At 31.2% G+C, this 15397-nt stretch overlaps 1 pseudogene; it reads right to left on the reverse strand.

Moving 5' to 3' along the window:
• Positions 1-214: 214 nt before the first annotated feature.
• On the reverse strand, positions 215-6399 carry LOC25482582 (beta-amyrin 11-oxidase-like; annotated as a pseudogene).
• Positions 6400-15397: the final 8998 nt, after the last annotated feature.

Genomic DNA, 15397 nt, shown 5'->3' on the forward strand with positions numbered 1-15397 from the left:
GGAAAACATATTCATATTCACACCAAGCATTAACATTCAAAACCACTAAATGCATGAATAATTATGAAAATGAAACACACATTTTTTATAAATTTAATACCACAACTACTATTTTTAGTACTTTTGAATTTATAAATGACTTTTATAATAAATATTTTAGTAGTATCATAAAGTCTCATACAATCTTTCATACAATACCAAACCAAATAAAACCTTTTTTTTTTTAACAAATTTTATATTTTTTGTTTTGAACTAGGAAGAAGCAGAAGCACCAAAACAAACCATCTCAATGCATCCAACTGAAAACAGCTTTCAACAACTATGCACTTGAAACCTTTATCACCTTGGAAAGGCAATTGTCTATAGGCTTGGATAATGGTAAGCAAGTAATAGGGCATTCTGGATTTACTCGCTCCAACCTACATAAAATAGAAAAAATGGTAAAAAGAAAAACTTGTTCTAAAAATATTGTTCCATTTTAAATTAAGTGTCATTTTAGCTAAAAATATTGTTCTAAAATGAATGTCATTTCAAGTTTTCAATACAATAGTAAGTTTTTCTTTTTAATTGTAATATTTAATTAATACTATGTGCATTACTCTTAAAGTATTACTTTTACTTTAATGGAAAACAAATCAATAATTAATAAGGATAGTGTGGTAAAATAACAATTCTCTTTCTTTTAAACATTGTTTTTCTTAATATGTGTTATAAAATCTTAAACGACATTCATTTTAAAACGGATGAAGTGTATGTTATTATTTGGGCTTTGGCCCTCTTTTGTACCAAAAAAAAAATATGTTATTATTAAAATTAAACTAATGACAAAGTTATTTTTTTAAAAATATAAAAATGTTTAATTCACATTTAATTTAGTGACTAAGAAATTAGATACCAATTTGACCTTGGAGACTTTAATTTTAACACAAATTCTATTGAAAGGAACGACTAGTGTAAGAGTAATGTAAATATTAAGGATTTAGAAGTTAATAGAAAAAAAAATGTGAAATTGAGTGCTTACCTATAATTAAGAAGGAAATAATGTAGAAATACAAAAATTTCAGGTTTTGCCAAGTCACTCGCAGGACAATGCATACTTCCTGCTCCAAAAGGAATAAAGGTTCCAACTTTTGCTTTGTGATCCTGAACATGTAATATATACAAAAATCATTAACACAAGTATTTTTTAATTTTTTTTAAATTTCTATAGGTTACTAAACAATTAATAGAACTCACATCCCATCTCGATGGATTAAATTCATCTGGGTTTGAATAATATGTAGGTTCATGATGAATAGCTCTTGACCATGTTAGCACTTTCCATCCATTCGGGATGATATAACCTGGAAATATATAAAATAGTTAAGAGTTTTTATTATCCTTTAATGAGAGAAGATAACATTAATAAACTGGAATAGAATAAGAGTTTAGTTGGTAGTTATGACATGGATTTTATCTTTATTTTTTGTTTATTATATATATTTTATTGTTAACTTCGTCATTAGGAGGATAATTCAGCTACTAAGTTTGTTAGATGAACAACCGATTATCCCCCACTTTACCTCTTGAAGCATGTTCTGTGTTTTAAGAGTGTTTTGTTCCCTTAGCTATATATGCTTCAACTATAAATGTTCATCGCACTAAATTTCATTAGTTAGAAAATTAATTCATTTAAGACACAAAGATGGCGTCGAAGTCTATATTTAGGAGGGTTATTAAAAAACACTCTTTTATTGGATGAATTAATGTAGATCCAATACTTTAAAAATCTGTCTCATAAAATGTAGGATTCACATGGATTTCATCAAATAAAAGAGTAAATTGTTACAGAAAATGTTCAAAAGAGAGTGTTCATAATACTCCTAGGGCTGGCATGGGTGGACCATTCCATGTGACTTGTAATACTTTACTACCAACTAGCAAGATCTCACTCAACATTGGTTTGACTGTTCAAGTCAGGCAGCTCAACTCTTCCTCATCCTCACCGGTTTGATTGTTCAAGTTAGGCCAGCTTAGCTCAGCTCATCTCCACTCAACGCTCAACTCGTCTCCACTCAACACTGGTTTGACTGTTCAAGACAGACCAACCAGCTCAGCTCATCTTCACTTGATACTATTCTGTTTTAAGTTAACTATGCTCTATTTCCACGTGGCATGGACGAATGATCAACGTCTCTGAAAGCGCATCTCAACTCCACGCGCCCAGTACGGACGAGTTGCACCCTAGTCCACACACGACCGTACTCAAAACAGACAACCAATGGGAGGCTCTGGATCACCACTTAATGGGATTTGAATGAATAGAGAAAGGTCCATTAAACCAACACTTTGAAGGTTATAAAAGGGGGCAACTTAGGAGGTTTAATTTGAGGGCACCGATTCTAGATGGCGGAACAGTGTATTTTTTATCTTGTCTTATTCAAAATGCTCTTGAAATTCCACCTAAGACATTTCACTGAACCGCTCACCTGTTATAATTAACTTGTGTTCACATACGTGAACACTTCTAAATATAACCTTTGTCATGCATTGTTTACCAAGACAAGTGGGTTTTTATGAAAATATTCAATTACCTAGTTATGACTTATGAGATATATATTATTTTTCAGTTTTATAGTTCGTTACATTTTATTGTTTAGTTTTTTATTGTGAGGATAACTCGATTACAAGAGAGCTATTATTTAAACAACCTAAAAATGGACAACCGTATACGACAACGTACCATTTCATGGGGTTATACTCACATTTTCTCTAAGCATGCATCCTAAGATACATAAAAAATTGTAAAAACCCACAATATCGTTGTATATATGGTGTGGTTGTTGATTGTTAGATGAATGACTTATTAACCTCACTTTACCTGTAACGTAAATACAAGTATTGGCCTTTTATCAAACTAAACATAGTTTCAAAACTAATATTATTAAAGACTTCTGTTAATCCACTCGCAACTTGTTGCAAAGATATTTAAGCAGATATTTTAAGAACTAATATAACAAAGTAACACATTCATGATTGGACACATGTGTCAAAGTTTTCCGTTTTTTTTTCAGTAGTCTAGTGACTAGAATTTACCTTATAACGTGAATAAATGAAGTGTCCGGGGTTCGAACCCCAACCCCTACATATAATAATGCATTGTCCTACCAACTGAGTTATGCTAACAGAACTGTCAAACTTTTACGTCGGCAATGCGATAGATGAAATTCAAAGAATCAGAATTTTGACAATAAATAAGAACATATTACCATTCATGTTAACATCTTTAGTTGCCTCCCGAAAAAGTGCGAAATTCAAACCGACAACACGTAACATTTCGTTGATTACCTGTATATAAAAATTACAACAATATAAATTAGTTAATGCCTTATTTGTACAAAAATCAATTAGTCGAGATAAGTTTTTTTGATTTAACGTATAATTTCTTCACGAATTTGTAAGTTTATATATGTTTATGGAGAGATCAAATAAATGTCTATGTTAAAAAAACACTTCAGAAACATATGAGTGTGTGGTTGGAGACTTTAACTCAATACTCAATAGTCTCAAACTTAGAAAGAATTGGGAGCATATCAACTTCTACGAGTTTGAAGATGCCAAAAATCTTTGAATTTATTCAAAAATGAAATTGTTATTGATATATATACCATGCATCACTTGGTGGTAAATTTACCTGTTACAGTTCGGATGGAAACACCATGAGAAGACTGGACCGATTTTTCACTATCAGAGGGAGAAGTTGATCATTGGAAAATCTTAGGGGGTTGGGGATAGAGACATCTTAGATATAAGAGTAGTATATGACACCATGATGTCAAACTTAATAACATGACACATCTGACAATTTTTTATCGCATAATCGTATATTTTAAAAGTGATTGTTAGATTGAAAGATATTATAACATAGGATATCATGTATTTAAAATTGGACAATGTTAACCAAAACTTCCGGGGAATTGGTTAAGCAGCTAAAAGACTAAAGAATTTATTAAAAAGTAATGTAATAATTAGTTAGTCAAAAGTAACAGTTTATATTTCCAAAACAATTTTTCTACTTTTGGATTCCTTAACCGGTGCCCCGAGGCACCGGTTAACAAGATCCTTTAAAATTTGACACTAATACGAAATCATTTGATATATATATTTCAATAAGATATACATCAAAATTAACTTGTTTTTTAAATTGATAAGACGTTAATTTTGATGCATCTCATTGACAAATCAACTTATTTTCGATTAATGTCAAATTTTATATACAAAGATCTATATTATAATATCTCTCAATCTAATTAAAGGACGATTTTGTAAGGCGGTTATATGATAGAGAATATCAGAGATGTCATATATTACATTTAGTGTCAATCGATCATGTATATAAAGTTTGGGAAATGCTAAATAGTACTATTGGGGCATTGGTTAAATGAACAAAAATAGAAATATCTTGTTGGGAAGTTAAATAGTGATGAAAAATGGTGAATTCAACTTTTTAAAAGTTAAAACATTGTTATTTCCAATACAAAAATATTATTTTTGGTTTCCTTAACTAAGTGTCCTTATGACACTAGTTAGCAAGATCCATAAAGTTTTTATATATTTTCCCTTGTAAGTTTCTATTTTTTGCAAGTCAATGAATTATGCATGATATGTGTAACCAAAAAAAGAAGCATTATGCATGATATGATGATCATATGATTTCTGATCAATTAATATATTTACCTGAGAAAGATAAACCATTTGCTTAATCTCCTTATAACTTAATTGTTTCTGTGTGGACGGTCTAGCCTTTATGATTTCCTCTTGTTCTTCCTACAAAATAACTTCTCTATTTGTCATCAAGATAACAATAGTTTTCTTTAGCATATTGTTATCTTAGCTTTTTACAACTCAATTTTATACAAATTCAACGTGATATCATGTTAATTTACCTTAGCTTTTTTCAAGATGTGTGGATGTTTTGTAAGATATATAAGTGACCACATAATGCCATATGCAGGTTCTTCAACACCAGCAAGTACAACACCTATCCACATGTCAGTAATATTCTCATCCTTAGTATAAAACCATCTTCATCCCTTGCTTCCAAAAGAATATCAAGTAGATCTTTATCCTTTGTCTTTTCACCATTTTTTATCATCAACCTCCTTTCTTCCACAATAGGTTGAATTAATTTGACCAGCTTCTTACGTGCCTATATCATACATGCATGAAAATGTGTGATCAACACCAAAATAATCTCCTAATAATGATTAGTAGATTCTAAAATGTAATATATTCTAGGAATTGCTAAAATGTGCCTTAAGGGCACATGTTAAGATACAGCAGAATTAGTGCTGGTCTGTACGTAGTAAATAACAATATTAATTCGCACATTAGTTAGGATAAAAATATTTACCTTGAGTCCTTTATGGAAAGCAAAGCCAGGAAGGTCAATAGGCATACAGTATAAAGCAGCAAAAACATCAGAAAAAGAATTCTCTATTTTGGTAAGGATGTTTTTATTGTAAGAGCCCATAATAATAGAAATTATGATATCAAAGGAAATGCTCTTCATCTCTTTCAAAAACTCCACTGGGTGATTCATACTAGAAATTTCCTCCATAGAATTGATTACAATGTCCTCAATACGTGGTAGGTACATTTCTAATGTATTGTGACCCATGGTAAGGGCAGAGACTAGACGTTTTAAACCTTTATGTTCTTTTTCAACAGAACTCCAAAAAGATTTAAATCCAATCACTTCCATGGTGGATTTTGGATAACCAATCTTAAACGTCTCATAATCTAACAAGACACGCCGGCACATGTCAGCCTCACAAATGATGATGCTTGGACTCCCGAATAAGTGCGTCTTGTAGATACCAGTCCGTCCATTCCTAAAAACCAAAGATAACGAGTGAGTATAGAAAATATAAAATAACATGTTTGTATGTGCGCGCGCATGTGTATGTGTGTGAAGATGAATGTTAAGTGAAGAAAAAGAAAGAGACTTGGAAACAAGGTTGGTGATGAATGAATCAGGATGACCAGATGAGAAATCTTTAACAAAAGCTAACATGTTGCCAATGAGAGGCCATCCCAAATGACCAGGAGGTAGAGGGTATTGTTTTTTTTTGAGTTTCATATTATAATACCACTCATTCAATCTCCACATAAAATTGATCAAACAAAAATAGCTTGCCAACAAAATGGCACACATCCAAACCCAATATTCTATTTCCATCTTTGAATAATTGGATATATCTAGTTTATTTGCTTATTATATCTAGTTTTGGAAGTGGGTCGTTGAAGAGGGACTTGAATATATCTAGTTCATTTGCGAGTTGCATTTATCTCCCCCTAGATCTTGTGTCAGAGTTGGTGAGGATGGGATGGTTCACCATTGATTGTATTTGCTTGGTTGGTTGCTATAATTGGGTACGATCGATAAAAGGAATTAATGGAACTTGTGGATTTATGGTCATGTTGGGATACAACTTTATGATTGTACTCTTGCATCCTAGCACATGACATGGGTGGTGAATGGTCAATGGTGATTTGATTTATAAAAGAAGAGGATGCTAACTCGTTTAACGGTTAAAAATACATTTATAAGTGAATAAATAACACTTCCGTGACGTAGAGGAGGATGAGGAGGAGGAGGAGGAGGAGGAGGAGGAGGAAGCTAAAGAAGATGAAAGAATTAGAGGTCTTTCAAGGTTAGGTTAAGGCGTGATATGTTTGGGAAAATTAGTTTAAAAAAAAGAATTAGAGATAGATATATGATATAGATCCCTAAACTTTTAAACATGTCGAACATTCAATTTGTTTGCTGGAACAACATAGGTTCTAGTAGAACTACATTTTCATGTTTATTCTTTTTCTTTTCACTTTTTACTTTTTTGCTCGTATTTGATTTTGTGTATACTAGATTTTTATTGTTTAGTCTACAATTTTATTTCATTTTTTACATTCATTAATTTTATAGTAATCAAGTTTTACAAATATCCCACTGCAAACTTAAGTTATTGTAAATTTCAAAGAGGAGCTCCAAACTTAGTTGCAAACCAATATCAAGTAAACTTATTATTCTAACTAAATGCAAAGAAATTAAACAGTTATAACATTTTAAGTTTAAAACTTTTGTTATGGTTTATCCCCAAAACAACGAATATTGCATGGAGTCTTGAAGTGAGTTAGCATAGGGTAAAATAAAATAAGGAAGGCTTGAAAAGACTCCGAGTATCAAACAAATGTGTCTCATGTGTTTGAAAATACAACCAACAGTGTTTAGAGAAGAAATGCAATCTCGAAGAAAATAACATTTTAACATAGCCACTCAATTGTTTTTGGATTTTCAAATTGTTATATTTGGATTTCCAGATTTTTTGTTTTTAAAAAAAAAATATCTATCGAAGTTGTTATTAGGTTGAGTCACAACCAGATCGCTCTCTTTAAGATGTTTCGTGACACTGCGCAAAGTGGTACAAGGCAGACTATCAACCACGCCGCCTTCAGAATAAAAGAAGTTCAACTACAATTGTGCGGTTAAATACTGCAGTGCAGAAAATCGTTTGAGATTTACACTTTCAAATATGGCACTAAGATCACTCTTTAATACTTAAGCAACTTTAATATGGTATTATTACCACTCTTTTATGGTGTCAGCACCATTATAACTTTAAGTTCTCCAAAATATCAATATGGCACTACGACCACTCAAATACAGTGATACCACCAATTCGACTTTTTAATTTTTCTTCAAGTAGAAAAATATTGAAAGAATATTTATATACTGCTAAAATAATTCTTATTTCTGACGGGACATTATTGTTCCAAAAGGGTTTATGATTTTAAAGTATTCTTTATTCCGAAGGGGCGTATATTATCGAAGGGACAGAAAAAGGAGATGAGGAGAAGAATAGCTCATCAACACAAGATGGAGGAAGAAGAGAGAAATAGTTCTCAATAACTCAATAGAAACTCTTTGGCGTAATTTTTGAAATGAGTGGAGTCCTCTATTTATATAGAGATCAAAAGGGAACTTATCCATTAATAAGTTCGACAACGCTTGTGGATAAGATCAAAAAGAAACAAATCCACAAAAGTGGATGAAACAAACTCATTGGATTTGAATGAAAGAAAGATAAGAATTCAATTGAATTCTTATTTTTATTCTTATCACAACCACCATAAGCTAAATTTATGGGAAATGATATTCCGGAATAAAAATAATAATTAATATTGTTTTTATCATTATCAAGTATTTAAATTTAAATACCACAATTTAAACACTGCTAATGTGTGTGTTCTATTTTATGTGGAATCTCCGCACTCTATTTTTTCAATTCACACAACACTTGGTATTTAATCTTCCAATTTTCCTTCCCACTTCACACCAATGTTCCAGCAATCCCCACTTGAATTTAAAAAGTGGTTTCAATAATAACGTCAAAATGTTTCTATAAGGTTGTTAATAAACAAATGTGTTGCCTACAACTTGAACATTTGCATAGCGGATAATATTCTGATTTAACAAAAGTTGCTTACAACATTGAACTCTATCTCAGACATAGAACCCGCACACAAACCTTTTCCTATGATATATTCTAAAAGCCTGTGCGTTTTGGCCCTGCACATCTATCCTAGTTTTAACGAACACTTTAGGTATTCTGCCCTGAATCCTATGGGAACCGGCCTCAGTTCGATATTCGTATCGGTCAGTCTATCAAGAGTACTCCTGTAGCTATGTAATCCACTTAACATAAAGTATAGATCTCATTAAAAGTTTCTATTATCTCATCCTTCTGTCACAGTAGGAACCATGCTTTCTTATTTTTATCATAGCATGTTTTATCACTTGTGACTTGTTATTACCCACATAACATATTTCTTAGGATCACCAGTCATGTAGGTCGGGTTTGTAACGCCCCAATTTTATTTAATTATTATTGGTCGATTTAAAATCTTTTTATATATGATTTTATATTATTATGTTGAGTGTTATATTTTATTAAATGAGTTATGTTACTATTTAATAGAATAAGTGAGAGTTAGTATTAAATTTGAGTTTTGGGGGTTATGTTAGAATTTATTAGAATTAAGGGGGAATAAATAAAATAAAGAGAAGTTAAGAAAGGAGTTAAGAAAGAAAGAAAGAGTCAGAATACGTTTTTACGTGTAACCGTCAGTTTTAGGGAGAAAAGGAGAGAAGAGCAAGGAGAGCCAAGTCTGTCAATTGTTGTGCATTTCTTTCTGCAATCCAAGGTAAGGGTGAGACTAACCTTCTTTAATCATAAGTATGTAATTTAACCTTGTAGTTGTTAATAGGTTTTGATGTTTCAGAATTAGGATTTGAAACCGGTTAGCGGACTGTTCTTGTTTTTGAATTGATGCGTGAATTTTGAATTAACTATTTATGACTAATTGGCTTCATATAAATTCTTTCGATGCATGATTAACAAGTGAAATTTTACTGATACTGTCTTCGATTAATTTTTCATCAAGATTGGTTTATTGTATAAACTAACTATGAGAGCTTTTCTAATAGCCATTGTTTTTAATTTAGAATTAATTGAATGCATTGCTATTAAAATTAATACCGCAAACCTGTTTTGAAAAGGATGATAATAGTTTCTTTTCAAATTTGTGTTGAAAGCATCAATATATATTTGCAAGATTCGACAATACACGTTCTTATTTATATATTTGTTTGATTATAATCCATTATTTGTGTACATGATTTGTCTACATAGTCAATTTGTCTTAGTACCTTGTCTTTTATACTTGAGATGTACACACAACTTGTTTTGTTTTCTGAATTTCAATTGCTATAATTGGAGAATTAAAACTAGAGAAACATGTCTAGCTACTGGCCGTAGGTCTTATGAGTTTTAGTTTATATGACATCCTTTTCTTATAATAATTTAAAGAGAGATAAGTACATTACTCTTATAGCTATATTCATTCTAAGAATTATATTGATTGAGTGAATCCTTAATTAGCCACTAGCCTTAAAACCTTTTGGTTCAAGTGTTCCTCTTTGAGTCTTTGTACTTAGGTAGATCAACGTTAAGTTGATGTCTCTAAAAATCTCTATCAAAACGATTTATGATCTCTAGTTATAGAAGATGAAAAAGTGAATTATCATAATATAGATTAAAACTTATACCCCACCTTACAAGTTATAAGCTACTCGGGTGTGTGTATATATATCCTTTTAAGATTTTAGTACTTTATCCTTACCTGAATCATAGTCATCAAAATTGTTCTTTAACCTATGTTGTGATGAATCTAACTTGGGTTGACGTGAATATCATTGTTGGATGATTTAATATTTATATGAATGTATATGTTGAGGAATATGATGTTATATGATGTTGTTTACGATTGATGATTTATGATGAGTGTATACATTGATGAATTATTGTTGTTGTCTCTGCTGTTGTTGATTATTAATATCATTAAGTTGCAAGTGTTGGTCTAAGTTACGAAGTTGTAAGATGTTGATCCAAATTATTGGAGTCATATGAGATGTGTAAGTTGTCTAAGTTGTAAGTTGTATTTCCAAAGTATTGGAGTCTTAAGTTGTTAATGTTGTCTAAGTTGTTGAAGTCGTAGTTGAAGCTGTTGTTGGTGACTATTTATGTTCAGGTGTTTTGTGAGAGGTGGTGTACTCTTACGTGGTTGTTTATAAGAGGTGGTGTACTCTTACTTGTTGTTTTTATAAGAGGTGGTGTACTCTTACGTCGTTGTTCTATAAGAGGTGGTGTACTCTCACGTTGTTATTTTATAAGAGATGGTGTACTCTTACGTGTCGTTTTCATAAGAGGTGGTGTACTCTTACTTGTCGTTTTATAAGAGGTGGTGTACTCTTACTTGTTGTTTTTATAAGAGGTGGTGTACTCTTACTTTATCGTTTTTCTAAGAGGTGGTGTACTCTTACTTTGTTGTTGTCGATGAGAGGTGGTGTACTCTTACTTTGTTGTTGTCCATGAGAGGTGGTATACTCTTACGTTGGTTATGTTGATGAGTATGACGAGGTTATGATGATCCTCTGTAGTGTTGAATGTGAGGTTGTTATGATATTACATGATGTTACCTATGAGTTGTTAAATGTACTTGATGAGGGTCATGTTAAGTTGATAAGTCGTCTTCTATTCACGAGCATTAAGGGGATGTTAAGAAGAATTAATATTGAGTGTATATGATGATGTTTATGTTGTTAATTGTAATTAATGAATTATATGCTTATTATTATTGATTGTGAATCTCACCCCTTCTGTTTGAATGTTGCCTCGACCGTGGGTAACGTGCAGGTGATTCCGAGTAGTAGGTGTGGTGGCTCAACTGTCTAGGGCTCTGATACGTACGGGATGGGAATTAGTTATCTTTATTTTCATTCCTTATGTATCAATTTTGGAATTATGCTGTGGAGCCTTTTTATTGTTATTTGAACAATGTTGTTGACTTTATGTTGAGGCCTTTCGTGCCATAAAATGTTGTTGGATGTTTACGATGTTAAAGATTTGAAAAACTATTCCGCTGCTATGTTTTGATATTTTATGAAGTTGTTTTAATTAAATAGTATTTTATTCTATTTAAGAAATTTTGAAAAGTAGTGTGACATGCCCGTTCGGGTTTAACTCTGATTATTTATTATTATTATTAAGTTTGAGATAACGGGGTGTTACAGGGTTACCATCACTCGTAATCTTTAGGCATTAGCCCCATCCTATTGGATGTGTTTAGGACTTTCTTAGTTATTCATTTCGTCAAAGGATCAACTAATTCTTCATCAGTACGTACATGATCTATTTTAACCGTTCCTTTTAAGAGTAGCTATCTCTCTAATCCTTTATGTGTTCGTTACTTAATTATCGTCTCTTTCCATTGTAGTAACGATTCTCAATTTTTATAATAGCTGCAATACTATCACAATGAATTAACACTTGTAGCAACAGTTTCATCCACTAAGGGTTCTCAACTAACAAACATCTTATCATCTTGCTTCTTCACTAGTTTTTTCTAGTGTTTTCATCTCAAATTAATTCCATAGTGGACTGAGTCAATATCATTTGTTTCAAGAAAAAACTTCAGTGATGCTTAATGTATAGTCATTGGTCTCTTAAGACTCATCTCAAGGATGTTCTATTTTATATCTTGTATCATTCAAGTACAATAGGATACTCCTCATAATGTAATCCTAGAGTCATAGTCTTCTTAAGGAACCTCATGAATCTTTCAATAGCATGCAAATGCTTCTCATCTGTCTAGTGGTAAACATTCACAAGATTTTCACGACATATGCAATGTCGAGTCTAATTAGTGGCATACCTAAGGACTGCCAATGATGCTCGCATATTCTGTTTGTCTAACTCCATCTCAAGTGTTCTTGAAGATTTTTACAGTTGGATCTTAAGATATGCTTGCAAGTTTACAATCAAATAATTACATTTCCTTAAGATCTTATCAACTTTGTGAGACTCATCAAAAAAGTTATCTTTTCTGATTTAGTAATTTTGAAACCAAGAATTACTTCAACTTTGTCTAGGTCTTTCTTATCAATGTTGTTGATAAACAATGATTTCACATAATTTACAACATGGATCTTTGAACCAAATGTGAGCAAGTCATCTACATATAGACATATGATCGTGCAAATGTTATTTCTATTTTTGTACCAAATACATTTGTTACTTTCATTCAATTTATACTCATTTGATAACATTTGAATGTCAAGTTTTTCATGCATTTCTTAGGAGTTTATTTTAGACTTATCTAACTTACTAACCTTGTCTTCTTGTCCATGAATAACAAAACCTTCAGGTTGTTCCATATAGATTTATTATTCTAGTTCACCATTTAAAGGGCATCGTTCACATCCATTTAGAGTATTATCAAGTTATAAACAACGACTAAAGGGACTAGTACCCTCATGAATATGATTATAGTGACTAGTGATTAAGTGTCGAATAAATTTATATTTTTCTCTTTTCCTAAAACCTTTTTCTACAAGGTGAGCGGTGTATTTAGCAATCGAACCATCAGGTTCTAATTTCTTTATCCAAAATCCAAATACAATTGATTGTTTTGCAACCAGGAGGCAAGTCAACTAGGTGGCATATTTCGTTAGATTCTAGCGAATCCATTTCATCGTTTATTGCTTCTTCTTTTCAAAAATTAGCATACAATGAAGACAAAGCTTCTTGAGGGCCAAATGGATCCTCTTCCAATATACAAACCATATAATTAGATTTATATTCTTTAGCAATTATAGCTTTCTTACCTCTTTGAGGTTCTATATCATCTCATACGATATTTTCATAACTATTTATGTTTACTAGAATGTGATCAGATATAATGCCCCCACTACTAGACGAGCATGAGGATAGGGTGCCACCTGATGGGGATAAACTCATTCCCGAGATACCGATACTAACTTCCAATCCTAACTTTCTACTCTAAGGTTGTTGGTAATGCTGTTCATAAGGAAATATCATTCACACCTTATATTTTAAAGAAGAGAAATGATAGTTGTACAATCATTTTGTGACAATTTTTTGACAACTTTATTTCTCATACTCACATGATGTTCTTTTTCTCTCTCTTACTTTTTCTCTCTCCATTGATTTTTGTCATGAAATGAATGTACATATATCACTACTCTTTAAAGAATCAGAGGAAGAAGATTAAATCGACAAGCATAAATAACAACTGCAACACCCGTTCTAGGGGTGCACCATTTCATCATTTCATATGAATTCGTTTTTCTTAGGTTTTTCATTAGGTTTGTTTTCCTTCTATTATTTTTTTATTTCTTTATTTTTTTTTCCTTTTCCTTTTTTGTTTTTATTTATTTTTTTGTTTTACTTTTACTTTTTCTATGGGTAAGCTTTGACCCCCCACATGTTCTAGATGTAGTTATTTGTCTTTTTTTAATATAATATTACGTATATGCATGCATCTGATACTTGTTTCATGGGGGTATCGATCTATCTGAGATGTCTATCGATCAAACATTTTGGTGCAAATTAATACTCTTAACTTACTTAAAAAATCATCTACATTTCAATTTTTGGTTACAATCTATATTTCAATTTCATCTCACATTGATGTTATAATTTTTACATTAATTGTTCCTAAAAATAAAGTATTATTCCTAAAATAAATATTTAATTTTTACATTAATTGTTCCTAAAAATAATTAAAACACCTGTTTACTTTTTTGACCATATTTAATGCACTTGCTATTATTTTATAATATATAATTTTTTACTTTCTTGACCAGAATTAATGCACTTTGTTATAATTTTAAAATATATGCTTTTAAAAAAAGTATACTAATACAGTTAATTTCATCAAAGTTATTTTGTTTCGTTACTTTACCTTCTCTCCCAATTTCTCTAAATCATTATAAATTGGGAACGCAAAACTATCTTTATTTCACTCTCAAATTATCCCTCCAATCTTACTTTAGGGTATGTTTCGCCATCCTGTTTTTCCTTGCATCAATCAAATTAAAACGTGTTTGTGTCAATTTTTTTCATGTACTATCCATTTTTTTTTATTTATATCATTGCATTGATTGATTGTTAAATGAACTTCATAATGCTCTTAAATTTTTAGGGTTGAACTAGTGAAATATGAGTTCTGAGAATTTGAGGAGTAACCAACAAGGAAAGACAACTTCGCCGCCTATGAAGCCTTTACAGGAGAAAGGTCCCTCTGAACAACTTCATGTTCCCATTGTTGATTTTGACGAAAAAGATGATGTCGTCATTGAAATTTCACCTGTAGCTTTTGCAGAGGTTTCAATCTTTTTAGTTTTCTTAAATTTTATTTTTGCACTTTAAAATAGTATTGCAAAATGTGCAATTTATACATACACAACAATATTAAAAGTTATCATTTTTTTATATCATTAGTACTTTATTATTTAGTGGATGTTTAAGATTCAATTGTTAAAACTCGTATTCTCTTTTTTTTTTTTTGTTTTTTTTTTTGTACTTCTTCATCTTAGGCGCTGGCCAATGCGAGGAGAACTCGCAGGAGGACCCGTAGAAGGACTAAAGTTGAATTGAATATAGGTAACATCGTACTCCATTTTTTTTTAGCAATAATCAATTTCTTTTTATATAAATAAAAATGTATACATATTTGGACCAAACAAATGTATGCATTAATTGTCTGAATATTATTTTTTTTCAATAAAATGATCCAACCGAGAAGTTGTTTTACATATATTGGCCCATACGTTGAATTAACAAATAACATACATTAAATATATACTTTTTTTTTTAAAAAAAAAAAAGCTAAAATGAAATTTATTCAAAACGCAAAGAATCCTAACAAGCAGAAGGAAAGCTTGGCTAGGAGACTTAAATAGCAACATACAAAGGAACATTGTGCCTTATATATG

The sequence above is a fragment of the Medicago truncatula genome, chromosome 1 (assembly GCF_003473485.1).
Source record: "Medicago truncatula cultivar Jemalong A17 chromosome 1, MtrunA17r5.0-ANR, whole genome shotgun sequence".
Taxonomy (NCBI): domain Eukaryota; kingdom Viridiplantae; phylum Streptophyta; class Magnoliopsida; order Fabales; family Fabaceae; genus Medicago; species Medicago truncatula.